Genomic DNA, 27,768 nt, shown 5'->3' on the forward strand with positions numbered 1-27,768 from the left:
TAGGGAGAAAGCCGACCGAATTCCAAGTAGGAGAGAAGCTGTGGTTGAAGATCTCACCCACGCGAGAGGTAATGAGGTTTGGGAAGAATTGTGACACCCCGATATTTTAAAACACTTTATTTTAATAAAATATTCTTGAAAATAAAATCTATCTTTTAATCCTAAATATTTTAGCTCTGATACTTTCAAAACAAATTGTTTTTGTGCCTAAACTTAAATAATTTATTTTATAGCCCACAATTTTGCTATTCAAAATCTATCTGAGTCGAGCCTGTCAATATCATTTTACAAGTCTAAAATGTTGAGTCCAAATAGTTTTGTTTAAGCCCAAAATAATCCTAGTCCAATTGTATAATCCAAACCTTAGTCCAAATTATATGATATGAATTTTGAGACCAAAAACCCTAACATTTTAATTCAAGGTTATCTCAACCTCTTTGCTGATAGAGATCAGCCGCCAACACCAATTCACTCCCCATCGCCATTTTTGTTTTTATTTCTCTTCGTCAACAGCCATCTTCCTTGTTGTGAGCTAAGACATGTACTTTGAACCTACTTCTCCTCCTCTGTCCTCCGTCTCCCTTTCTCTTCGCGACGAAGCAGCAGAACAGAGTAGTCTAGTGGTTCCTCTATTTCTTACCGGCAAGCAGAGCAACGGCGACACCTTTCTCCTTTCATCTCTAGTCGACGGCGACGACTAGATCGTGACCGGCAAGCTTCTAGCGACGAAGTTTCCTCCCGCGGTGGTTGGACCAAAAGCAGTTGCGGCGGCTGGACCTCCTTCGGTGAGCAGCGGCTATGGGCGGTGGAGGTTCGCGGTGTTGTGACTTGAGCTGTGGTTGCCGGTAGTGTGGTGTGGTTAGGAGGGGTGGTGTCGAAGCTTCCCTTTTCCGGCAAAGTTGTGGACGAAGCTGAGGTGAGGTATGTTCTGTTAGTAATGTTTAGTTGTTGTTAATGATTAGGGTTAAAGATGGTGATTAGTGTAATGGTTGGTTGGTTAAGATTAAGGATGGTAGAGATTATTGATAATGGTTGATGTTGTTTAAATAATCATAATATTGTTAATGATGATTAAGGATGGTAGTAATGATTAGTTGAGTGATTATGGGTACTGACAATATATTAATGAAGATTAAATCATTGATGATGGGGATGTTATGATTTACGTATGATGGGTTAAAACTGATTAAAGATGATTATGGATGGCTAATATTGAAGATGAGATCTGGTGGTAAATCTGGAAATTTGAATTGCTTAATCTTTAGAGATTGTGAAGTGATGAGATGAAGATTAAAGATTTATGGTGGATTAATGAGGTAGAAATTATTAATTATTTTGGTATTAATCATTAATGGGTATGATTAAATGGTGATGATGCAATAATTGGTGATGACGATGCTAATGATATAATTAATGATTAATGATGATAATTATTGAATAATGATGAGCATGATGATGTTGGATTAATGGTGATTAGCAAGATGGTTAGTGATAATCATGGTGTTTAAGGATGATGAGGATGCTTATGAATTAATGATCATTAATCATGGTTAAATGATTATTGTTGATGATGGCAGTGAGTTAAATGATTATTGTTGATGATGGCAGTGAATGGTAAAGGAATTATTCGATGGTGATGAGGATGTTGATTAGTGATGGTTACTAATAATAATAATATTATTATTTTTAGTGATTAGTGATTATATTAGATTGTTGACCCACAGGTTCTTGTTGAAGTGACTAACTTATAAGTTGAGCCTAGATTGGGTGCTGGCTTTGAGAGCTTAGCTTGAGGTAAGTTTCTATGTCTCTTTAAATTACTTTGCCCTACTAAATGTTCTACGTATATGATTTGTGTATTTAAATTATTTTTAGAATGTGTTCTAGTTTCAAAATGTGATAAATAGCAAAATATGGTTATTTTGGTGTTGACTTGTGATTTATATGGGTTGAAACTATATTTTTGAAAGGTGTATAATCTATGGTGTGCCTAAATGTTTTGTGTTGAAACCCCATTATAATTGGGATTGATTTGAGTATTAGAAAACTTATAATTTTGTGATACACATATATATTTGTACTTTGAGAAATTGTGGTTGAAAACCTAAGTATATTGAAATGAGTGAAACTATGTTTATATTGGAGGATATGACATTATATTTACTTTTGAAGGACATTGTTTTTGGAGGAAATGTGTAAATTAGAGAAAATATATTATTTTGCATACTATTATATTCTTTTTGGAGGATAAAAACTATTATGGAAAGTATGGATATTGATGGGTTATAATGCGTTGTATTATTTGAAAACTATAATTTGGATAGCCTACCGGCAAATGAGAATATTCATGAAAACCTTCTTGGAAAACAATTATTACTTTTGGAGGATACTGTATCTATTTTGATAACTATTCTTGTTTTTGGAGGATATATAAAGATGTATCTATTTTTTGAGGATATGTGGATATGATGGATGGTTGTGGAATGGTGGACTTCGGTCCTATGTGGGTTCTGGCCCTATTTTGATGAGATTGTATCTAGTAGAAAACATCCTGGATACCTATTATATGTGGAGTAGCCTGGTAGAAAACATCCTGGGCTACTTGGACTAGTTACTACTCTTTTGGGTGGGGGAAGCCCATTAGAGGGTGTGCACACTTAAGGTTTTAGTCCTTTATCCCACGAAAGGGACAAACTTGTGGAGTGGCCGGTAGAGTGGATTACCGTGTCACTAGGGCTTAGTTGATCTAAGACCCTTCGTCCCTTTCACCTTTTATATATATATATATATATATATATATATATATATATATATGAGAGTATATGGATATGTGATACTTGGAAAAGTGATTTGAGAAATATGATTTGAATTCCTCCCTATCTATTATTATTGACATATATGTTCTGAGAATGACTTGAGAGAAATCTATATCTTGATATGATGACTTGAAGAGATTATTATTTTGCTATTGTGAATTCTTCCATATATACTTGTATACCTATCTATACTTCCAAAATGATTATGTGGAAAGCTATGCTTCGAAATGATACTCATATTGAAAAGTGATATTTCTAAATCCTCCATACTTATTATTTTGGGAAATGAACGAATGATTTATATGGTAGTTGTATTGTTTTGGAAAGAGTAAATGTTACTATTTTGGCGACCCTATTACTAATATGAAACCTAATGCTATTTTGAGTGGAGTGTGTTATGGCCTTGGTGCCTAAGAGTTATCTTGGAAAATGATTTACTACTTACCTTTGTTATTGAGTCAAACTATATGATTGAAATAATTTTAAAACTCATTTACAAAGTATGTCCAATTTGAAAAGTATAAATGTAAGTATTTTACAGGGCGGAGTAGAGCTTACTTAGCATTTTATGCTAATCCTTTTATTTGTGTTTTCCAAACCTTAATGTTTGCAAGATTTGAAGTTGTTGCTAGTTTGAGAGTGCGGCGTAGAGCTCGTAGTCTTGGATTTGAGTTTGGTATAACTGGTTTAGTCTTAGAACTTGAATTGTTGTTGTAGTTAATTTGTGATTTGGAAAGTGGAATGTTGTATTATGGATTTGTAGATAGAAACCTTTTTAGCCTGTGCGTTTGGGCTTAGTTGGCTGCCCAAGCGTGGCATAGCACCCCAATGGTTTAGATTTTGATTTTTGCATCCGCATTTGTATTTAGTTGTTTAGTAAGAAAAGTCTTTTATTTTGGTTTTTAAGTTGGGGGTGTTACAAGAAAGGAAAACTAAGCCCAGATTTATTGGCCCCTACGAAATCTTAGAAAGAGTCGGGAACCTGGCTTACCGCCTCGCATTGCCGGCCAAACTGGACCGAGTACACAATGTTTTCCACGTGTCGCAACTAAAGAAATACGTGCACGACGCAACCATGTCCTCCAACCCGTTACGTCTAAGCTTCGAGGACGAAGCTTCTTGTAAGGGGGAGGGTGTAACACCCCGTTAAGGCTAAACACTAACCTGTTATTTTTGTGTCCAGTTTCGTATCGTGTTAACGGGTCGTGTCGATAATTGCCAGGTCTAGTTACCTCTTAGCCTTAATCAATTTCCTTGGCTACTAAGGTTCTTCTCTAAGATTCTCCTCCAATTGATCTCCCTAGGCTTGGTGGTGGGGAATTCTTTTGCTAAGTTTCCTCGGGGAATGTCTCGCATGGTAGGATTAATCGTTGCAAGGTTTCTAAATGCTTTCTAATCCCCTATATATAGATACAGGAGTCCTGACTAGAATCTGAATAGTAGAGGCCTACTTTCCCTATTCCTAACAGGATTAAAGACTTGATTAAGATAAGGGTCCATGATCCATTGCGGACCACACTAATTAATTAAGGAGAATTCTTGCACAATTAAATCCTTTTTAATTACTCCCTCTGTCCTATTTTATGTGTCTTACTTTCCTTTTTAGTTTGTTCCAAAATGTTGTCCACTTTCCAAAATTGAACATCACCATCATTCTACTTTTTTTCAAATTACCCTTCTAGCTTTTGCTTTCTTTATTGTTTTTATTTCCAAAAATGAAAAAGTGAGGGACATAATTGGAAAGTGCATAACATTTACTTTAATTCATTAAAAAGCGTGCAAAAAGTAAATGAGACATCTAATTCGGGACGGAGGGAGTATATATTAACGAAATTAATTCCATATTTAGTCCGAATTTGGAGGCTGTAACACTGGGTGTTACACCCTCCCCCTTACAAGAAGCTTCGTCTCCGAAGCTTAGACACAGGTGTAACACCCCGTGTTACGGCTTCTAACCCGAACAAATTATTTAATTACTTACCCTGAAAAGAGAATTAAATTTCATTAATTAACTAGTAAGGGTCCACCATAGACCATGGACTCTTATCCCCAAAACCAATCCCTTAATCTAATAATAAATATAATTAGCAAACTCATACCATTCAGACCCTAATTAGGACTCTTAGATATATAAATAGGGACATAAGAGGCACTTAGAATACACACCACAATAGATATCACCGCACAAGAATTCCCAAGAATTCTCTTATCACCAACATAGGAGAAATCAAGAAGAAGAGATCTTAGAGAAAGACCCAGGAATTTAATTAAGGCTAAGAGGTAACCCATGTCTCAACAAAACCTATTTTCTTCGCTATAATCTACTTCTTGGCTTCTTCTCTATGCTTGTGTCTAGATAAATCTTTTATGATGATGATGATATGATCTTGATGATTGATGAGACGATCTTATGTGTTGATCTTGATAATCTTGATGATTATAAGAGGATCTTGATATTTATGTAATGTTCTTGATAAATTTTGATGTTCTTGATTTTAAAGATAAACAATGATTTTGATGATATGAATATGATTAGAGCCCTAGGTTGAACTGGGAATTTCGTATCGTGATGTTCTTGGTATATTTGGGTGGGATTTCGCATGTTCGGGTGTTATTTATGTTTAGAAGTCACGTTAGGATATGTTCAATATAATTCTTGGTTCTGATCCATTATTGACCACGTGGTATCGCCGTTTACGTTTAAAAGTGATTAAACATGGTTTCGGGTTCCACGAAAGATCCCGGGATCAATATATTGAAAAAGAGTCAGTGGGGGGTGGGGGTAGGTGGGGGTAGGGGGCCCGCCACCTACCCGTTGCCCAAATTGGCGTCGCCGGCAGCGGGCAGACGACTGCCCGCCGGGCACCCGCTGCCCGGAGACTTTTTGCCAGCGGGCAGCCGGTGGGTGGTCCTCCACCTGCCGGCCACCAGCTGGATTTTTCCCCATTTTGGGTTGTTGGCTTCCCCGTTTGATGTTTCCCTGGCCCTCGTGGTGTCCCAACGGACTCCGTTTATCGTGTCTAAGTCTAGTTTGATGTTTTGGGTATCGTTCGTAGAATAAAAGAGTCTTGTGTATTGTATGCTAGTTGAATTGGTACCCCGCAACCTAGGTGAAGGATGTATGAACCCCCTAGGACCATTCCTAGTATGTGGATGACCACACATAGGTTTCATTATATGTTTTCTCCCTTCTCCCGATGTGTTAATATGAATTGCATTTGCTTGCTACGTGTTATATGTGCATGATTCCCCAATATTGGCTACGGTCAAATTGGTTTTACGTGGGCTACAGTCCACCGATTGAGCTCGTCAACGGTGTGTAGGGCTACAGTCCACAAAGAGAGCCATGGTCCACCGTTTGAGCTCGTCAACGGTGTGTAGGGCTGTAGTCCGCCGCTGAGCTCGTCAGCGGTCTTACAGGGGCTGCGGTCCACTGATTGAGCTCGTCAACGGTGTGTAGGGCCGCAGTCCACAAAGAGGGCCACGGTCCACTAATTGAGCTCGTCAACGGTGTGTAAGGCTGTGGTCCGCTGTTGAGCTCGTCTACGATCTAATGAGCTACGGTTCATCGATAGGCTACGGTCAACTCCTTCATGCTGCAGTATGAGGCAGGGTGCTGTGGGGCTGTGTTAGCGCTATATGCGCTAATCCTCATGTATGGGCATTCGATTTGTCCTGTGGCGCCACCAAAGTGTGCTTATATGATAAAGATGATTGATTGAAAGATGACATGAATGGTGTGAAATTAACCTGTGACTTTAAGATGCTTAATGATATCATTATATGTTTGATTATAATTGTTGAATGTGCTTATCCCTATCTGTCGAGTCTATTCCTGGTTTTAAAGCTAGAGTCTCCTAAGTATATCTTTCTGCTTCAAAATGGTTTTCCTATATATATATATATATATATATATATATATATATATATATAGGGAAAATGGCACTTTTTTCCCTTTTGTTATATACTTATAGCACTTTTTCCCCCTAAGTTATTTAAGTGACAGTTTTTCTCCCTGATATATTAAATGGACATATTTACCCTTAAAATAAATATTTCATTTATTTTTCTTCTCCAACAAATTATAACCACGATTTGAAAAAATAAAATACATTAAGTGTTAAATTTAGAATATTTTAAAAATAAAAAAATAAAATTTTAAAAGAAAGTTTGATCCAACCTTTCAAATTGGATCCAAAATCGTGAACCGACGGTTCAAAATAAAACTCAAATCGCGATTATATATACTTATATGTGAGAGTCAATATAAATGCGGAAAAAAACATACACTATTTGTAAATATTATAATTCTAATTTAAGCTATTGCTAGTAGTTGTTCTGATTTGAACCTCCGGTTCACGGTTTAGGATCCATTTTTTTCCAGTTCACGATTTTAATAAACGGAAACCCAAATATTGGGTTATGTTATGAATCATAATCGAAATTTTTTAATTTGATTGCTATAGTGTTTGGTTTAGTTCGAACCGAACCGTGGTTATCCCTACGTATAAGCAATATAATTTGGTGAAGAAGAGAAATAAATAAAATGTTTGTTTTAAGGGTAGAAATGTCCATTTAATATTATCAGGGGAAAAAACCGCCACTTCTATAATATTGAGGGGGCAAATGTGAATGCATGAATAACTCAGGGGGAAAAAGTGCTATAAGCATATAACACAGGGGAAAAAGTGCCATTTTCCCTATATATATATTGTATTTTAACGCGTTGGAGTGGGTTACCAGCATTATTCGCTGAACAGATATATTTGGTTTTCAGGCACAGATGATTAGCCACCGGAGCGCACTAGAGGACCTCGGCTTAGATAGTTAGTCTTTTTTTTTTTGGCCTGCGTGCCTTGATGATGTAATGACGTGTTTGAGGATAATTAGTTAATATAGCATGTGCATCTGAGTTCTCCAGCTCAGATGTGGCATAACACCCCAGACCCTTATATCCACATTCAATTCATGGATTAATTGAGTAATTAATCCTATTTCATTTGAGGAATTAATTCTTAAAATCCCAATTTTTAATATTCATGGACTAGTGTAACACCCCCTAAATAAGGCCCAAAAGAAAGCCCTAACACATGCAGATTAAACAACAAACTAGCACAGCGGAAGATAAAACAGGAACTGGATAAAAGAAAATCCAATTCATGGGGTGTTATGCCACGTCTACCGAACTCGGTAAACGCTAAGGCGAACAATCTGCAAGTGTAAACATCTATCCCAAAACATCAGTCTAACTACATTGGCGCACAGACCACAAAAACAAGGATAAAGGTGCTAAGCTACCAAGCTCTAGACATCGCGCTCATCTAAACATCACCTGAAAGATACAAAGATAAACATTGGGACGACGCCCGGTCAGTGATAATGCTGGTAACCCACCAATACCGTTAAGTATTATAGGTAGATATAAGTCATAAAATCATTTTCGAAACGGAATACATAAGTATATAAGTTAAAAGCCAAGATCAATAAACAACACAAGACTCATCACTCTCAAAGATAATACCGGGAACACATCCCAAACCACAAAGATTACCCACAACACAAAAGGAATAAGACTCACCCATGGCAACACATGCCCTTGTGACTACACACGTCACAAGAAAGAGAACTCACCACAACAGCTACACAAGCTCTCGTGACATCACCCATCACGAGTTGATATGCCTTCCTTATGTCCTGTTCCAACCTTATGGCTACCCCAAACCTTGTACCTTCATGCTAACCATTACCTCCAGGACCCCTGTACTTCTTAGTCCAACCTTTTCCCTCCTGGGACCGTCGTCCCCCACCAACAATCCGCCTACAAGACCACCAATTCATAGTACACAAGGTACCGTACATGGCGAAACACATGCCCGGATAACACATGTTATCCCCCAATCACGTGAACCTTTGTCGAAGGAACACATCTCTATAATCACGTCACGGCCACCACGAGGTCCGCTGCAATACTTTGGTTACTAGCGTCCCATACCACTAATCGTGCAATCCAGGTAAAGTCATACACGCACCACTCACACGAGTCAAGCAACGGATTATAGCGAAGGTATGAAACCATAGTCAATCAAGGAATGGGTCACCACCCAACGACAACAACGATGTATAACACAAGTTAACATCAACCACACGGAATATACGAACAACACACACGCTAGCATTAAGACAATTATCTAGCATGCTTAACAACGGAGAAACTCAAGATAGTTCCGAGGAACTCACAAGACACCTCTTGGTCCAACGAAACACAATGTTGAACACTTAGCACGATTCAAGACACCAAAGTCCTACATGGATACCTACCATATAGTTCTAGACCTACGAAACATCAAGAAGACGCTCAAATAGTTCCACAAAAAAACAACGGAAAGTCAAAGGATCAAATACCGAGACAACGAATCACGGGGAACAAATCCCGAACCAAACACCACCGTGTACCCGCGGGTGGACCCACGGGTAGTGCCCCACCCGTGGTTCCGCCCGCGGGAACATCATCCCACGAGGCCTGTACCCGCGGGTAGGCCGGCGGGTGGTGCCCCGCCTGCCGTTCCGCCCGCGGGAACATTCCTGTTCCACAATAAATTCCTTCGGGGATTTTCTTCTCCAAACACAAATTCAAGTCCAAAATATGCCAAATCTCACCCAATACAACAAAATGACTTGAACCATGGAAGATGCCAAGCAATGGCACAAATGAACCCTAAACACAAGCTCTAGATATGCAATATCACAAGATAAATGCATAAACCCTCACATTCCATAGCAAAGCACAAGTAGAATCCAAGAAATCACATATAGGTAAGCAAAATAGGTTTTGTAGAGCATGTGTTACCTCTTGTAGACCAAAAGACTTCACTTAACACCACCACAAGCTCCCCACAAGGCTTACTTCTCAAACCCACTTCAAGATCAAACCAAAAGATCATAAAGATCCTACCTTTAAGAAAAAGACAACTAAGATGGAACCAAAAAGACTAGATAAACTTAGATCTTACCCTCCTAGATGCCCAAATAGGTGAAAGGTTGAATCTTGAAAGCAAAACTTGGAATCTTGACAAGGGTCTCAACTTGGCTTGGAGAATAAGCTACACTTCTTTTCTAGAGAGAAGGTAGAGCTAATTTTCTTAGAATTGTAAGGAATGAAATGAAGAAGTCTTCTAGGTTAGGTTACAATACTAACTCTTGGTGAAAAAACAAGAATACCCTTACTAAGCTTTAGAAAGTGTAAGGAACAAGGGAACTCTCCTCAAAGCACAAGGTACAACACAACTTAAAGGTTGACTAGTCAAATACTAGTCCTTGAGTATTAAAAATCAGGATTTTAGGAATCAATTCCTCAAAAGAAATAGAATTAATTACTCAATTAATTCATGGGTTGAAATGTGGATTTTTGGGGTGTCACATCCTCTCCCCCTTCAAAGAAGCTTCGTCCCCGAAGCTTGGGTACGACGAATTAGAAACAAACGGTGGAAGGAAACAACGTTGTGACAAGAAGTTCAAGAATAACTCTTTTGGTCAAAAACTCCAAAAGATTCAACAAGGATTCCAAAGCAATGAAGAAGGCATTTCGAATTCAAGGATTGATCGAGAGTTAAACAAACGGATAGATCGAGCATCAAAACTCTAGCCTCAACACAACCACCAACTTCTAGACAACAAGCAAGAACCAAACAACTAGCTCCAAACACCAACTTACTAAGCTAACTAAACAACAAAACAACAAGCAAAACAAACAAGCACGCAAGGCAAACAACAACCTAACACCAAGCTAACAACGGCTAAGGAGAAAACAACAAAGAAAAAGGCGAACGGAACTACCACAACACAAACTAGAACTCTTCACTCTCCGACTCCTCAGCCTCTTCAGACTCTTCTTCGTCTTCGTCCCTGCGGCTAGAACTGGCTTCAAACTGGTCCAACCTCTGATGCACTGCGACAAACTGCGCCTTCAAAAACGCGAAACCCTCGGCGATCAGACTGTTCTGCTGACGAAGCAAGGTGACAACGCGCTCCTCATGCGCCAAGACATCATGCCCTCTCTTTGTGTGAGCTTCACTCCTTCTCCAGTTTTCCTCACTATCCGAATCACTTTCTTCAGCTTCGACGGCTTCCGGTGCTCCTACTTCTTCCTCTAGGTTTGCTTCCTCCTCAACTTCTTCGTCACCGCCCAAACTCTGGACTGCGAGGCTCAACTTCCCGGCAGGGATTCCAAACTCAGCAGCTAACTCCGCCCGTTCATCAGGTGCTTTCCTCGTAACCTCTTCAAGCGTGATGTACTCACCATTATCCAACTGGAACAGATTACAACTCCGGAGATTGGCGGCATCCAACACCATCTTTCCCACGGCCTTCGGGAGACAACCATCCACACTAACACCTTTCCTCACCAAGATCCAACTCAGCACCATCCCATAAGGTAAGCTCTTCCGATTGTGATCCCGGTGTTGCATCATCAAAGCAGGCAGGTTGAACTTAACCATGTTCTTTAGACAGAAAGCAAAGGTGCACTCCAACTTACCCAACAAACTGCTCTTGTTGTTATTAGGCAACAAACAATCCGACACCAACATCACCAAGATCTTTTGCTCCGCAGACAACCACTTCTTTTCCGGCCTAGAGGCTTGAGTGAAACCACTCGTACGGCCTAGCAAGTAGCTCAAACAGTCACGGTACCCCATGGTATCCGTACTAATCCAAGAATGACCACTGTACCGAGCTACTCCGGTAGCAGACAAACTCAACAACTGAGCCAACCTCTTCTCAGAAAGCACAACCTTTACACCTCTCAGCTTAGAGGTGCTCTCAAGCCTTTCACCTTCCTTCGTCACAACCATGTGAGAATGAAACTCTTTCACCAAACTCGGGTATGTCTCGGCCCTTATGGCGAGAAACCCATCCAACAAACCTTGAAACCTAAGCAAATCCAACAAGGAACTTGAAAAAAGATTCCAGATCAAAAGCTTTACCTTCAAGCACAAGGTAGTGGGCATCCACCCATTCCGCTTTCCTAGCCAAACTTGACCTTCTAGGCATGGTAGGAGATGATCCAAAGCTCAACAAGCAAAGCCCACAACTTCCTCTTCACACCCACACTACCTCTCACTTTCCCGAGCTCTCTCTCTCTCTCTCTCTCTCTCTCTCTCTCGCTGCTCTCGGCGTCACGGCAACAGCAGGTCGGCGACGGGTTGGAGTGGTGCTACGGGTTGGGGATGGGGTTTAAGGGTTCTCACGGGTAGGAAGGATAAATGAAGAAGAAGAAGAGAGAATTTGGGATTTTACAGATTTGGGAGAAATTGGGGAAAAAGATGATTAAATTTGGGTATTTTGGGTAAAGTGGGAAATTATGGATTAAATGGAATTAAAATTGGGTAGGTTTCAAGAAAGACAATTAGCTCAAGTGGTTTAGAAGTTGGGTAGAGAAGAAAATAGGCTAGGGTTCAAAACTCAAAGGCTATAATTAAGCTTTAGGCTTGGTTTTTAGAATGCACAAGGAAGAATTTTGGCAAGAGTTTTGCTATTTCCAAATGTAAAGAATACTTGGAAAATTTAGGAAGCTCACAAGGAATTGTGGTAAGAACAACCAAGTAGAAGGATTGTGGAATTGGGCCAAATCACAAAACATGACAAGGATGGATTGCTAACTCCACAACAAAGCTTAAAGACCAACTAAAGAAATCACTTAGCAAGAAGAGAATCTATACTAAGCATCCAACGAGTTACTAACAAGGAAAGCATGCCGAGGATTGCCAAATAAAAGACAACTACGAAACACAAGGGAACACTCAAGACAACAACGAACACGGTGATCATGGAAAAAAAGGATAGGCTGGAATAAAGGGGTTACCTGCCACTTCATCCTCCCGGGGGTGGCGGCAACGCTCTCTGACCGATTAACAGGGGGCACTCTGCGATCTTGTGACCAGCAACTCCACAACGGAAACACCTAAACGCCTGGCCTTGACAACCTTGGCCTACGTGCACCTTCCCACACCTTCGACAAACAGCCGATTTAGCTCGATCCCGATGCTCCAATCTGATAGGTCTTGAGAAGAAGATGACACAGCTCTGGCTGGAAGACTCGGTTGGGGCTTCTTGAAGGCAGAAGAAACTCCGCTTTCAACTCTCTTCCTGGCTAGCTCAAACGAACTCTTCTGAAGCTGCTGAACGCGGTACAGGTCTGCGGCACTCAGATACGCATCCTTAAGGGAACTTGGCCTACTCACCGTCAACGCTTTTCGTGCCTCATAGCTCAGACCGGCAACGAAACGCTCAACCTTGGCAAACTCCGTAGGCACAAGCATCCTTGCAAAGCGTGCCAGCTCCAGGAACTTCTTGTGGTACTCAACCACAGACTTAGACCCTTGCTGCAGGTGAAGGAACTCATCAAACATGGCCGCGCGCACATGTGCAGGATAGAACCTTTCACGCATCCGGTCTTTAAGAGCTGTCCAACCAAACTCTGGTTTCTCAAGAAGAGCCGGGCGCTCGTGGATCCACCACAAGTCCGCTTCTTGGCAGAAGTAGAACGTTGCCAGTTCTACTCTCCTTTCTTCAGGGCAGCCTACCATGGTGAAAATCTTATCAAACACCCGTAGCCACTCTTCAAGGACTACAGGGTCTTCCTTGCCAGCGAAGGATGGCGGCCGATGACCCGACACTAAACGTCCTACGTCACGGTGCCCAGCAGGAGGAGGAGGCGGCACAGCGTGATTGTTGTTCAACAGAGCTTCACTGAGCGTCTGCATGGTCTGGGTCAACTGATGAAGATTTTGAGCGAGCTGCTCGTTGGTCGGGGTCTCTGGGTGCGAGCACGAGGACGAGGAGGCATCGCGGCTTCTACAACAACAACACGATAAGAGAAGCAACAAACAAAGAACAGAAAACAACGCACAGCTCACCACGCAACCTAGAGTCCTAAGCCTAACACTTAGCTTCTTAAGGTCGCTTAGAGGTCTCAAAACACACTTAACCACTTAGAAAGTCTAGACTTAACTCTTCCTAGGCTCTAAACCTAGGCTTTGATACCAAATGTAACACCCCCCAAACAAGGCCCAAAAGAAAGCCCTAACACATGCAGATTAAACAACAAACTAGCACAGCGGAAGATAAAACAGAAACTGGATAAAAGAAAATCCAATTCATGGCGTGTTATTCCACGTCTACCGAACCCGGTAAACGCTAAGGCGAACAATCTGCAAGTGTAAACATCTATCCCAAAACATCAGTCTAACTACATTGGCGCACAGGCCACAAAAAACAAGGATAAAGGTGCTAAGCTACCAAGCTCTAGACATCGCGCTCGTCTAAACATCACCTGAAAGATACAAAGATAAACATTGGGACGACGCCCGGTCAGCGATAATGCTGGTAACCCACCAATACCGTTAACTCATTAAGTATCATATATAGGTAGATATAAGTCATAAAACCATTTTCGAAACGGAATACATAAGTATATAAGTCAAAAGCCAAGATCAATAGACAACACAAGACTCATCACTCTCAAAGATAACACCGGGAACACATCCCAAGCTACAAAGGTCAACCACAACACAAAAGAAATAAGACTCACCCATGGCAACACATGCCCTTGTGACTACACACGTCACAAGAAAGAGAACTAACCACAACGGCTACACAAGCCCTCGTGACATCACCCATCACGAGTTGATATGCCTTCCTTATGCCCTGTTCCAACCTTATGGCTACCCCCAACCTTGTACGTTCATGCCAACCATTACCTCCAGGACCCCTGTACTTCTTAGTCCAACCTTTTCCCTCCTGGGACCGTCGTCCCCCACCAACAATCCGCCTACAAGACCACCAACTCATAGTACACAAGGTACCGTACAGGGCGAAAAACATGCCCGGATAACACATGTTATCCCCCAATCACGTGAACCTTTCTCGAAGGAACACATCCCCATAATCACGTCACGGCCACCACGAGGACCGCTGCAATACCTTGGTGACTAGCATCCCATACCACTAATCGTGCAATCCAGGTAAAGCCACATACGCACCACCACTCACACGAGTCAAGCAACGAATTACAACGAAGGTATGAAACCATACTCAATCAAGGAATGGGTCACCACCCAACGACAACAACGATGTATAACACAAGTTAACATCAACCACACGGAAGGTACGAACAACACACACGCTAGCATTAAGACAATAATCTAGCATGCTTAACAACGGAGAAACTCAAGATAGTTCCGAGGAACTCACAAGACACCTCTTGGTCCAATGAAACACCATGTTGAACACTTAGCACGATTCAAGACACCAAAGTCCTATATGGATACCTACCATATAGTTCTAGACCTACGAAACATCAAGAAGAAGCTCAAATAGTTCCACAAAAGAACAACGGGAAGTCAAAGGATCAAATACCGAGACAACGAATCACGGGGAACAAATCCCGAACCAAACACCACCGTGTACCCGTGGGTGGACCCACGGGTAGTGCCCCACCCGTGGTTCCGCCCGCGGGAACATCATCCCACGAGGCCTGTACCCGCGGGTAGGCCGGCAGGTGGTGCCCCGCCCGCCGTTCCGCCCGCGGGAACATTTCTGTTCCACAATAAATCCATTCGGGGATTTTCTTCTCCAAACACAAATTCAAGTCCAAAACATGCCAAATCTCACCCAATACAACAAAATGACTTGAACCATGGAAGATGCCAAGCAATGGCACAAATGAACTCTAAACACAAGCTCTAGATATGCAATATCACAAGATAAATGCATAAACCCTCACATTTCATAGCAAAGCACAAGTAGAATCCAAGAAATCACATATAGGTAAGCAAAATAGGTTTTGTATAGCATGGGTTACCTCTTGTAGAACAAAAGACTTCACTTAACACCACCACAAGCTCCCCACAAGGCTTACTTTTCAAACCCACTTCAAGATCAAACCAAAAGATCATAAAGATCATACCTTTAAGAAAAAGACAACTAAGATGGAACCAAAAAGACTAGATAAACTTAGATCTTACCCTCCTAGATGCCCAAATAGGTGAAAGGTTGAATCTTGGAAGCAAAACTTGGAATCTTGACAAGGGTTTCAACTTGGCTTGGAGAATAAGCTACACTTCTTTTCTAGAGAGAAGGTAGAGCTAATTTTCTAAGAATTGTAAGGAGTGAAATGAAGAAGTCTTCTAGGTTAGGTTACAATACTAACTCTTGGTGGAAAGACAAGAATACCCTTACTAAGCTTTAGAAAGTGTAAGGAACAAGGAAACTCCCCTCAAAGCATAAGGTACAACACAACTTAAAGGTTGACTAGTCAAATACTAGTCCTTGAGTATTAAAAATCAGGATTTTAGGAATCAGTTCCTCAAAAGAAATAGAATTAATTACTCAACCTTTCACCTATTTGGGCATCTAGGAGGGTAAGATCTAAGTCCATCTTGTGTTTTTGGTTCCATCTTAGATGTCGTTTCTTAAAAGTAGGCTCTTTATGATCTTTTGATTTGATCTTGAAGTGGGTTTGGAAAGTGAGCCTTGTAAGGTGCTTGTTGAGGTGTAAAGTGAAGTCTTTTAGTCTAGAAGAGGTAACCCATGCTCCACTAAAACCTATTTTGCTTACCTATATGTGATTTCTTGGATTCTACTTGTGCTTTGCTATGAAATGTGAGGGTTTATGCATTTGTCTTGTGAAAATGCATATCTAGAGCTTGTGTTTAGGGTTCTTTTGTGCCATTGCTTGGAATTTCCTATGATTCAAGTCATTTTGTTGTGTTGGGTAAGATTTGGCACGTTTTGGACTTGAATTTGAGTTTGGAGATAAAAATCCCCGAAGGGATTTGTGTTGGTACAAATGTGTTCGCGCGGGCGGAACCGCGGGCGGGGCACCACCCGTCGCCCTACCCGCGGGTACGTGCCTTGTGGGAATGTGTTCCCGTGGGCGGAACCACGGGTGGGGCTCTACCCGTAGGTCCACCCGCAGGTACACAAGCGGTGTTGTGATGGGATTTGTTCCCCGTGATTCTTTTTGCTCGGTATTTGGTCTTTTGACTTCTCGATGTTCTTTTGTGGAACTATTTGAGTGTCTTCTTGATGTTTCGTATGTCTAGAACTATATGGTAGGTATCCATGTAGGTCTTTGGTGTCTTGAATCGTGCTAAGTGTTCAACATTGTGTTTCGTTGAACCGTGATGAGTCTTGTGTGTTCTTCGGAACTACCTTTGGTTTCTCCAATGATAAGCATGCTAGTTTGTTGTCTAAACGCTAGCGTCTGTGTTGTTTGTACCTTCTGATTGGTTGATGATGGCTTGTGTTATTCATCGTTGTTGTTGGTGTTGGGCTGTGACCCATTCCTTGATTGAGTATGTTTCATACCTTCGTTGTAATCCATTGATTGATTCTTGTTGAGGTGTGATGCGTGTGTGGCTTTACCTGGATTGCACGATTAGTGGTATGGGACACTAGTCACCAAGGTATTGCAGCGGTCCTCGTGGTGGCCGTGACGTGATTATGGTGCTGTGGCCTTTGTGTGAGGTTCACGTGTTTATGGGGGATAACATGTGTTATCCGGGCATGTGTTTCCATGTGTGTGTACGGTACCTCGTGTACTATGAAATCGGTGGTTTTGTTGGAGGGACTGTTGGAGGGGGAACGACGGTTCCCGGGGGAATAAGGTTGGACTTGGTGTACAGGGGTCTCGGAGGTAAAGGTTGGAACAAGATATAAGGCTGGGGGTAGCCATAAGGTTGGAACCGGGCATAAGGAAGGCATATCAACTCGTGATGTGTGATGTTACGAGGGCTTGTGTAGCCGTGGTTGTGTTCTCTTCTTGTGACGTGTGTAGTCACAAAGGGTGATGTCACGAAGGCTTGTGTAGCCGTGGTTGTGTTCTCTTCCTGTGCCGTTTGTCGTGTCTTTATTCTTAAGTTGTTGTTGTCCTTTGTGGTCTTGGGATGTGTTCCCGTGTTGCTTGTGAGAGTGATGAGTCTTGTGTTGGTGTTTACTCTGGACTTTTCACTTCTATATATGTATTCCGTTTCGAAATAATTTTTGTATATATTTCCTATCTATGTATGATACTTAACAGGTATTGGTGGGTTACTAGCATTATCGCTGACCGGGCGTCGTCCCATGTTTATCTTTGTGTTGTTTTAGGTGATGTCTAGACGAGCGCGATGTCTAGTGGCCGGTAGTTTAGTACCCTTATCTTTGTTTTGTGGCCTGTGTGCCGATATAGTTTTAGACTGATGACTTTGGGATAGATGTGTACACATTGCAGATTTGACCGCCGTAGCGTTTACCTTTGTCGGTAGGCGTGGCATAACACCCCGTTTGGATTTGTTTTATCCTGTTATCGTTTTATCTTCCGCTGTGCTAGTGTTTTGTGTGTGATCTGCATGTGTTAAGGACTTTTTATTTAGGGCATGTTTGGGGGGTGTTACATAATTGCTTTCATATTATAAGATTGAAAAGTTTTAAAAAATTCGTGGTGTTACAGATGGTATCAGAGCCTAAGTTTGACCCTAGGATAAGACTCTTAAGACCGGACTTTAAGACACTAGGCTTGAACTCTAGGTATTTTAGAAACATAGGGTTTAGGAATCTTAGGACGCGCAGTGAGATTGTGAGCCTACCCATCATCACATAATCTTTCCTCACTTTTTCTTTCGTTAATTTAAAGAACTTCCCCCTTCGCTTATCGCATCAAGGTAAGGGTGCAACGCTCTAACTCATCGTTACAATAAACATTGGCCCTGTAGACCGACAACATGGCACCAAACAGAAGACAGTCAAGGACTCCAGATCCCGCCACACACGATCCCCTGGCTCAAACTCTACAGCAGCAGACACAGGTCGCCCAAACACTAAGCGAATTAGCACTCCGCAATAACAACAGACCACCACCACCACCAAACACAAACTCAGAAATCACGCGGCAAATTTCAAATCATTGACCACCCATCATCTCGGGGGAAGAAGACCCCGCAATCCTCGAAGAATGGATTCGAACCTTCGACAAAATCCTTGGATTGGTGGAATGACCAGAAGAACGTCGTGTAGAGATAGCCTCGTTCTACTTTGGACACAAGGCTGATCTTTGGTGGATCCACGAAGGGCCCACTTACAGACAGGAACCAGGGTTCAACTGGGAGAGCCTAAAGAGACGACTGCGAGAGCGGTTCTACCCAGCACACTTGAGAGCATCCATGTACGAAGAGTTCCTCCACCTAAAACAAGGAATGACCACCATCATGGAGTACCATAAACGGTTCCTCGAACTAGCCCGTTTCGCACCAGAATTGGTCCCTACCGAGACAACCAAGATAGAAAGATTTAAATCGGGCCTCAACTTCGAAGCCCGGAAGGCACTAATCGTGAGCGGACCCCGGACCCTCAATGAGGCTTACTCCAGTGTCGCCAACCTCTATCGAATCCAACTACTACAACATGGGGTCCAGGAACAAATTTGTAAGAAAAACACGGGAAGTGGAGCGCCACCTGTAAAAAGAACAAGAAAAGACGCTAACACAAGACCAGGCAACCCAGCTAGCCAAGGGCCTCCTCTAAGGAACAACGAACCTAATACGAGGCCCTCCCTTTTCAAGAAATGTAACAAAGATCACAAAGGCAAGGATTGTAGGAGAAACCCCTGGCGATGTTTCAACTGCGGAGGAGAAGGCCACAGGTCCTTCCACTGCACTCAACCCCCGAACTCTCGCCCTACAGTCATGGGCCAGCACGTAGGCTCGAACAATCAAGGAAATTACGGTGGCCCGGAAAGGTGTTCGTCATGAGCCGCACTCAGATCGAACTTGAAAACGAAGGCAACTTCGACGAAGAAAACGTGGCCCCAGGAGACGAAGACCCCACAAACCAATCAGGAGAAAACCAAGGGGACGAATTTTGTTCAGGTTGATTAGTGAACCCCCTGTAATCACCCTCGTAGTAAAATTACTTGTTTAGCTACTTCAGAATTATTATAAATATAAATAAATAAACAAAATCAAAGTAAATTAGCATAAAAGACTAGACGATCCTGAGAACCCACGAGTCACCAAATTCAACATCCACTAAAGACAAAAGTCCAAAGAAAAGACAAAAGAATCCAAAGGGGTGCATAACAAAGAAGTCTAATGCTACCAATGGAAATCAAACCCTAGCCCTCCCACTTATAAGACCAAATCCTTAACCACTAAACTATGAGTGTTTCTTGAAACCTCAAGGGAACACTCCTTTCTTAAACCCCTACAAATCCCTAAAACCCACAAAACCCCAAATCAAAAACCATTCTTCTTCCTCCAAGCACACAACACTCCCTCTCCCTCTCCTCACCTCCAACAAAAACCGCCGCCACCCTCATCATCACCACAAACTGACCGCCACGCCACCAGCCGCCACCACACTCGCCGCTCCGTTCCCCGACGACGAGCCACCACCACAGTAGCCGACGACACGCCACCGCCACAAGCCCAGCCACCACCCATCACCCGCCATGACCGTGCACCACCCGGACACCACCCGGCCTCCTCCCGCTGCCAGCTGCTCCGCCAGGCCGTCACACCCCCGCCATCAACTCCGGATCGACAGGCCGCGCCGCCGAAAAAGCCCTGCCTCCGGAAAACCCTCGCCGGAAGTTCGTCAGAACTCGCCGGAAGTTCACCGGAAAAACGCCTCCGGGAGAAACATCACCACCTAGAGAGATCTTAAAATGCCAAAGAAGCCCATTGGTATCCGAATCCTGGAATGGAACGACGCCGATTACACGGTAATCGGAGGTAAAGCCCTCGAACCCGACCAATTCTCTCTGGAGTTGGTCGATATGCTTAAATTTCAAGGGCTCTTGGATACGTATCTCACCATCAAAGGGGATGCGTACCCCGAATTGGTGAAAGAATTCTATCATCACCTGGTAGCCGTCAAACGGGGTGACAAGTTAGAAATCACCGCCAAAGTCCGAGGCTAGGAGATAGTACTCTCCGAAGGCCGCTTGGCCAAACTCTTAAAACTGACCACCACGGGTGTGTCAGATTATGATCGGAAGGGATGGATCGGTACCCAAGGCATAGGGTACAAGGATTACCTCGGGTACCTACTAGGGAAGGAAGAAGGCTTCACCTCGGCCACCCGGCCTAACAGGAAATGGCTAACCGCTGAACAAAAGATACTAGTCATGATTGTAACTGATAGCTTGTTGCCTACAAACAACAAGAGCAAAGATGTGGGAAGCCTAGAATGCACCTTTGCCTACTTCCTAAAACACAAAATCAAGTTCAACCTACCGGCCCTTATGCTGAAAAACATGGAGTTTTGCAAGACTAGCAACCGGCTTAGTCTACCTTACGGGATGATCCTAAGTTGGATCATGGAGAAAAAGGGAGTGGACCTAAGCCACACGGAGGTCAAACCCATAAGCGGTATGGTTTTCAATGCCCAGAACCTCCGCCGCAACGACATCTACTACACCGGAGAGGGACAATACATCACCCTCGAGGAGGTTTGTCTTAAACCCGAAGAAGAACGAAGAGAATTGGTGGATCAACTAGACATCTCCAACAAGAAGCTGAGATGGGCAATGCAAGAGTGTGGAGGACAAGGGGAACATGAAGAAAGAGAGGATGATAGCGAACCTAACCCACCACCACCCACACGAGAAAGGGAAAATCTGGAATGCCAAGATAGAGAGTCCGTCAACAAACGCATCCTTGCGCAGCTCACCCGGCAAAACCAAATCATGGATGAAGGGTTCTCATCCCTAATCCACGCAATGCGCGCATTAGATCAAAGGGTGGCAACAATCGAGGCCATGGTGGGCACACGCGGGGCGTCTAGCTCGGGAGCAGGAAACCAAGGTAGACCCAAAACCCTTCCGAACACCACCTCACCAAAGTTCCACTCTACCCCAGCAACAACGACACGTGGAGACACATTTCGTAACCAAGAGGCCAAAACACGTGACGTCCCGGGGTGAAAGAATGGATCCACGCACCGGCTTCAGGGACGAAGCCTCTTGTAAGGGGGGAAGGTGTAACACCCCATGTTACGGCCTCTAACCCGAACTAATTATTTAATTACTTACCCTAAAAAGAGAATTAAATTCCATTAATTAACTAGGAAGGGTCCACCATAGACCATGGGCCCTTATCCCCAAAACCAATCCCTTAATCCTATAAGAAATAGAATTAGCAAACCCATACCATTCAGACCCTAATTAGGACTCATAGATATATAAATAGGGACATAAGAGGCACCTAGAATACACACCACAATAGATATCACCGCACAAGAATTCCCAAGAATTCTCTTATCACCAACATAGGAGAAATCAAGAAGAGGAGATCTTAGAGAAAGACCCTTAATAGCCAAGGAATTTAATTAAGGCTAAGAGGTAACCCATGTCTCAACAAAACCTATTTTTTTCGCCATAATCTTCTTCTTGGCTTCTTCTCTATGCTTGTGTCTTGATAAATCTTTTATGATGCTCATGATATGATCTTGATGATTGATGAGATGATCTTATGTGTTGATCTTGATAATCTTGATGATTATAAGAGGATCTTGATAATTATGTGATGTTCTTGATTTTAAAGATAAACAATGATTTTGATGATATGAATATGATTAGAGCCCTTGGTTGAATTGGGAATTTCGTATCGTGATGTTCATGGTATATTTGGGTGGGATTTCGCATGTTCGGGTGTTATTTATGTTTAGAAGTCACGTTAGGATATGTTCAATATGATTCTTGGTTCTGATCCATTATTGACTACGTGGTATCGCCGTTTACGTTTAAAAGTGTCTAAACATGGTTTCGGGTTCCACGAAAGATCCCGGGACCAATATATTGAAAAAGAGTCAGTGGGGGGTAGGGGGACTCGCCACCTACCCGCTGCCCAAATTGGCGTCGCCGGTAGCGGGCAGACGATTGCCCGTCGGGCACCAGCGGCCCGGAGACTTGCTGCCGGCGGGTGGTCCTCCACCCGCTGGATTTTTCCCCACTTCGGGTTGTTGGCTTCCCCGTTTGATGTTTCCCCGACCCTCGTGGTGTCCCAACGGACTCCGTTTATCGTGTCTAAGTCTAGTTTTATGTTTCGGGTACCGTTCGTAGGATAAAAGAGTCTTGTGTATTGTATGCTAGTTGAATTGGTACCCCGCAACCTAGGTGAAGGATGTATAAACCCCTAGGACTATTCCTAGTATGTGGATGACCACACATAGGTTTCATTATACGTTTTCTCCCCTCTCCCGATGTGTTAATACGAATAGCATGTGCTTGCTAGGTGTTATATGTGCATGACTCCCCAAAATTGGCTATGGTCCAATTGGTTTTATATGGGCTGCAGTCCACCGATTGAGCTCGTCAACGGTGTGTAGGGTTGCAGTCCACAAAGAGGGCCACGGTCCACCGATTGAGCTCGTCAACGGTGTGTAGGGCTGTGGTCCGCCGCTGAGCTCATCAGCGGTCTTACAGGGGCTGCGGTCCACCGATTGAGCTCGTCAACGGTGTGTAGGGCAGTAGTCCACAAAGAGGGCCACGGTCCACCGATTGAGCTCGTCAACGGTGTGCAGGGCTGTGGTCCGCCGTTGAGCTCTTCAACAGTCTAATGAGCTACGGTTCGTCGGTTGGCTACAGTCAACCCCTTCATGCTGCGGTATGAGGCAGGGTGCTGCGGGGCCGTGTTAACGATATATGCGCTAACCCTCATGTATGAGCATGCGATTGGTCCTGTGGCGCCACCAAAGTGTGCTTATATGTTAAAGATGATTGATTGAAAGATGACATAAATGAGGTGAAATTAACTTGTGACCTTAAGATTCTTAATGATATCTTTATATGTTTGATTATAACTGTTAGAATGTGCTTATCCCTATCTGTCGAGTCTATTCCTGGTTTTAAAGCTAGAGTCTCCTAAGTATATATCTTCCTGCTTGAAAATGGTTTTCCTATATATATATATATATATATATATATATATATATATATATATATATATATATATATAATATATATATATATATATATATATATATATTTTAACTCGTTGGAGTGGCTTACCAGCATTATTCGCTGAAATATATATTTGGCTTTCAGGCACAGATGATTAGCCACCGGAGCGCGCTTGAGGACCTCGGCTTAGATAGTTAGTCTTTCATTTCGGCCTGCGTGCCTTGATGATGTAATGACGTGTTTGAGGATAATTTGGTTAATATAGCCTGTGCATCTGAGTTCTCCAGCTCAGATGTGGCATAACACCCAGACCCTTATGTTCAGAATGCTCTATTTGGAATTAATTAATAGAATTGCTTTCATATTATAAGATTGAAATGTTTTAAAAATTTTGGGGTGTTATAACAGGTCACTCCCCTCGTTCTCAGATATGATGCAGTTTGATCTTTAAATTAGGGAAATGTAGGTTATGCTTGTTTTCTAATAAGTGTAGGGTGGGGATTGATCAAATCAGAAGGCAAGTAAGGATTGAGATTTAGGTGTACCTTGGTTTCCTACTCCCGAGCTTGAAACTCCGCGTGCGCCAAGCATTGCCTCGATCGCCGCCACTCTCCTGTCCAACGAGCTCGTCTCAAGAATCAAGGACGAGACTCCCTCATCCATGATCCGGTTTTGCCTCAAGAGCTGCGTGAGGATACGCTCGTTGGTGGACCTCTCGTCTCGGTCCCCGCGTTCCCCTTTCTTGCGCGGGTTACGGTTGATTTGGCTCACTCTCTTCTTCTTGCTCTTCTTGTTCCTCGCTTTCTTGCATCGCTCGTTTCATTTTCTTGTTCGAGATAACCAATTGGTCCACAAACATTCTTTGTTCAGCCGGGTGTTTCAAGCAAACCTCTCCGAGGGTAATGTACTGTCTCTCTCCGACATGATAGATGTCGTTGCTGTGGAGGTTTTGAGCATTTAAAACCATCCCACTCATGGGCCTGACTTCGGTCCGGCTTATGTCCACCCTTTCCTTTCCATGATCCAACTTAGGATCATCCCGTAGGGTAAATTGAGCCGGTTGCTAGATTTGCAGAATTTCATGTGCTTCAACATAAGAGCGGGTAAATTGAATTTGACCTTATGCTTAAGAAAATAGGCAATTGTGCATTCTAGGCTTCCCACATCCTGGCTCTTGTTGTTAGTGGGTAACAGGCTATCTGACACAATCAAGACTAGCAGCTTTTGTTCTGCGGTTATCAACTTCTTAATTGGCCTTGTGGCGAAGTGGAACCGTCTTCCCTTCTCAACAAATAGCTGAGGTAATCCTCGTAACCCACGTCTCGGGTACGAATCCATGCTTTCCGGTCAAAATCTGACACGCCCGTGGCGGTCAATTTCAGAAGCTTAGTCAACGGGCCTCAGTTAGAACTATCTCTTTGCCCCGGACCTTGGAGGTGATCTCCAACTTGTCATCGGTGCTTGGTGGCTACCAAGTGGACGGTAAAATTCCTTAACCAACTCAGGGTATGTATCCCTTTTATTTCAAGTTACGTACCCAGCAAGCCCTGGAATTTAATCATATCAACCAACTCCGGAGAGAATTGGTCGGGTTCTAGTGCTTTACCTCCCAATACCGTGTGTAGGCATTATTCCACTCCTCACTCGGGCAGTGGTGGGGCCTCTTCGTCATTGCAGGGATTTAGGAGGTGGCTACGGGTGCGGGATTGATTTTCCGGCGAGAACTCCAGCGAAAACTCCGGCGAACGCACAGGTGGCGACTGCGGCGGTGGGCGTTGCGGCTTCAACGAGGACCCGGGGAGCCGACGTAGAGGGGGCCTCGGCTGCTTTGGATTGGGATGTCGATGGTGGTGTGGCGGCGTTTGCGTGGCAGTGGGGGCTGGTCGGGTCGTCGACGGGGAGGCGGCGTCGTGGGCAGTTCGCGGGTGGTGGTGCGATGGTAGGCAGCTGGGGGTTTGGTGGTGGTTTGTCGGGCAGATGACGGTGGTTCGCGGTGTGGCCGAGAGAGGGAGGAGAGGGGGAGAGAAAAAGAGAGAGGAAGAGGGAGGAAGAAGAAGGGTTTTTGATTTGGGGATTTTGGGTTTTAGGGATTTGGAAAGGTTAAGAAGGTTTTGTCTTCCTTAAGCTCCAAGAAATAAGTGTGGTCTAATAGTCAAGTGTTTGGTTTTGGAAATGGAGTGTCTAGGGTTTTATTCTTATTAGTTACATTAGGTCTTTTGGGTGCACTCCTTTATGTTCTTGAGGGCTTTTTATCATTCGTTTGTCTCAAGGTGGGAAAAGTTCCGAATTTATGCTTTTAAATCGCATCCTTAAGTTCACCAAATATTGGTTTCGGGATTCGTAGATTATAAGAGGCACGAATTAGTTTCTAATTAGCCCGAGGAGCAGAGTAAGAGAATTAGACTGATTGAACTAATTAATTAATTTTATTAAAAATACGGGGATCCTAAGTAATCGAACTAAGTAAGCGGTTCTATGATAAAAGGGGTAGTTTACAAGGTTTCGTATCTCTTTATCCTAGACAGAATTCTTCTTCCGGGTTTCCTTCAAGTTGATTCGTAGGATCTTCATTTACTAGGGCCACGTTTTCCGTGCCGATTCTGGCTTTGGCTTCGAGGTCGACTTGGGTGTGGCTGATGACGAACACTTTCGGGTGCCCTGTAGTTCCCTTGTTGGACTGGCGACTGCAGGCCTCGTACTTGGGGTTGGGTGCACTGGAAGGCTTTGTGTCCTTCTCCTCAGCAGTTGAAGCACCGTAAGGTGTTCCCGAAGCAATCCTTGCACCTATAATCTTTGCCACACCTTCTACAAAGGAATTGTCTTTCGTTATTCTCGTTGTACCTTATAGGCGGTCCTTGGGTTGGTGGGTTAACCGTTCTTGTGTTAGAGTCGTTCCTTGCTCTCTTTACAGGTGGTCCCCCACTTCCGTTATTCCTTTTACGGATCTGTTCCTGAACTCCCCCGTTGTAGAAGTTTGATTCGGTAAAGGTCAGCGGCGCTAGCATAAGCCTCGTTGAGGGTCCGGGTGTTGTCCTTTGTGGTCTTGGGATGTGTTCCCGTGTTGCTTGTGAGAGTGATGAGTCTTGTGTTGGTGTTTACTCTGGACTTTTCACTTCTATATATGTATTCCGTTTCGAAATAATTTTTGTATATATTTCCTATCTATGTATGATACTTAACAGGTATTGGTGGGTTACTAGCATTATCGCTGACCGGGCGTCGTCCCATGTTTATCTTTGTGTTGTTTTAGGTGATGTCTAGACGAGCGCGATGTCTAGTGGCCGGTAGTTTAGTACCCTTATCTTTGTTTTGTGGCCTGTGTGCCGATATAGTTTTAGACTGATGACTTTGGGATAGATGTGTACACATTGCAGATTTGACCGCCGTAGCGTTTACCTTTGTCGGTAGGCGTGGCATAACACCCCGTTTGGATTTGTTTTATCCTGTTATCGTTTTATCTTCCGCTGTGCTAGTGTTTTGTGTGTGATCTGCATGTGTTAAGGACTTTTTATTTAGGGCATGTTTGGGGGGTGTTACATAATTGCTTTCATATTATAAGATTGAAAAGTTTTAAAAAATTCGTGGTGTTACAGATGGTATCAGAGCCTAAGTTTGACCCTAGGATAAGACTCTTAAGACCGGACTTTAAGACACTAGGCTTGAACTCTAGGTATTTTAGAAACATAGGGTTTAGGAATCTTAGGACGCGCAGTGAGATTGTGAGCCTACCCATCATCACATAATCTTTCCTCACTTTTTCTTTCGTTAATTTAAAGAACTTCCCCCTTCGCTTATCGCATCAAGGTAAGGGTGCAACGCTCTAACTCATCGTTACAATAAACATTGGCCCTGTAGACCGACAACATGGCACCAAACAGAAGACAGTCAAGGACTCCAGATCCCGCCACACACGATCCCCTGGCTCAAACTCTACAGCAGCAGACACAGGTCGCCCAAACACTAAGCGAATTAGCACTCCGCAATAACAACAGACCACCACCACCACCAAACACA

General features: G+C 43.2%; 1 long non-coding RNA gene across 1 annotated transcript; it reads left to right on the forward strand.

The window, feature by feature from the left end:
* Positions 1-432: 432 nt before the first annotated feature.
* Positions 433-7,702, forward strand: LOC109174295. The gene is made up of 3 exons (XR_002053046.1): positions 433-921; positions 1,725-1,794; positions 7,594-7,702. It is a non-coding gene; the product is annotated as an uncharacterized LOC109174295 (long non-coding RNA).
* Positions 7,703-27,768: the final 20,066 nt, after the last annotated feature.

The sequence above is a fragment of the Ipomoea nil genome, unplaced genomic scaffold (assembly GCF_001879475.1).
Source record: "Ipomoea nil cultivar Tokyo-kokei standard unplaced genomic scaffold, Asagao_1.1 scaffold0594, whole genome shotgun sequence".
NCBI lineage: Eukaryota > Viridiplantae > Streptophyta > Magnoliopsida > Solanales > Convolvulaceae > Ipomoea > Ipomoea nil.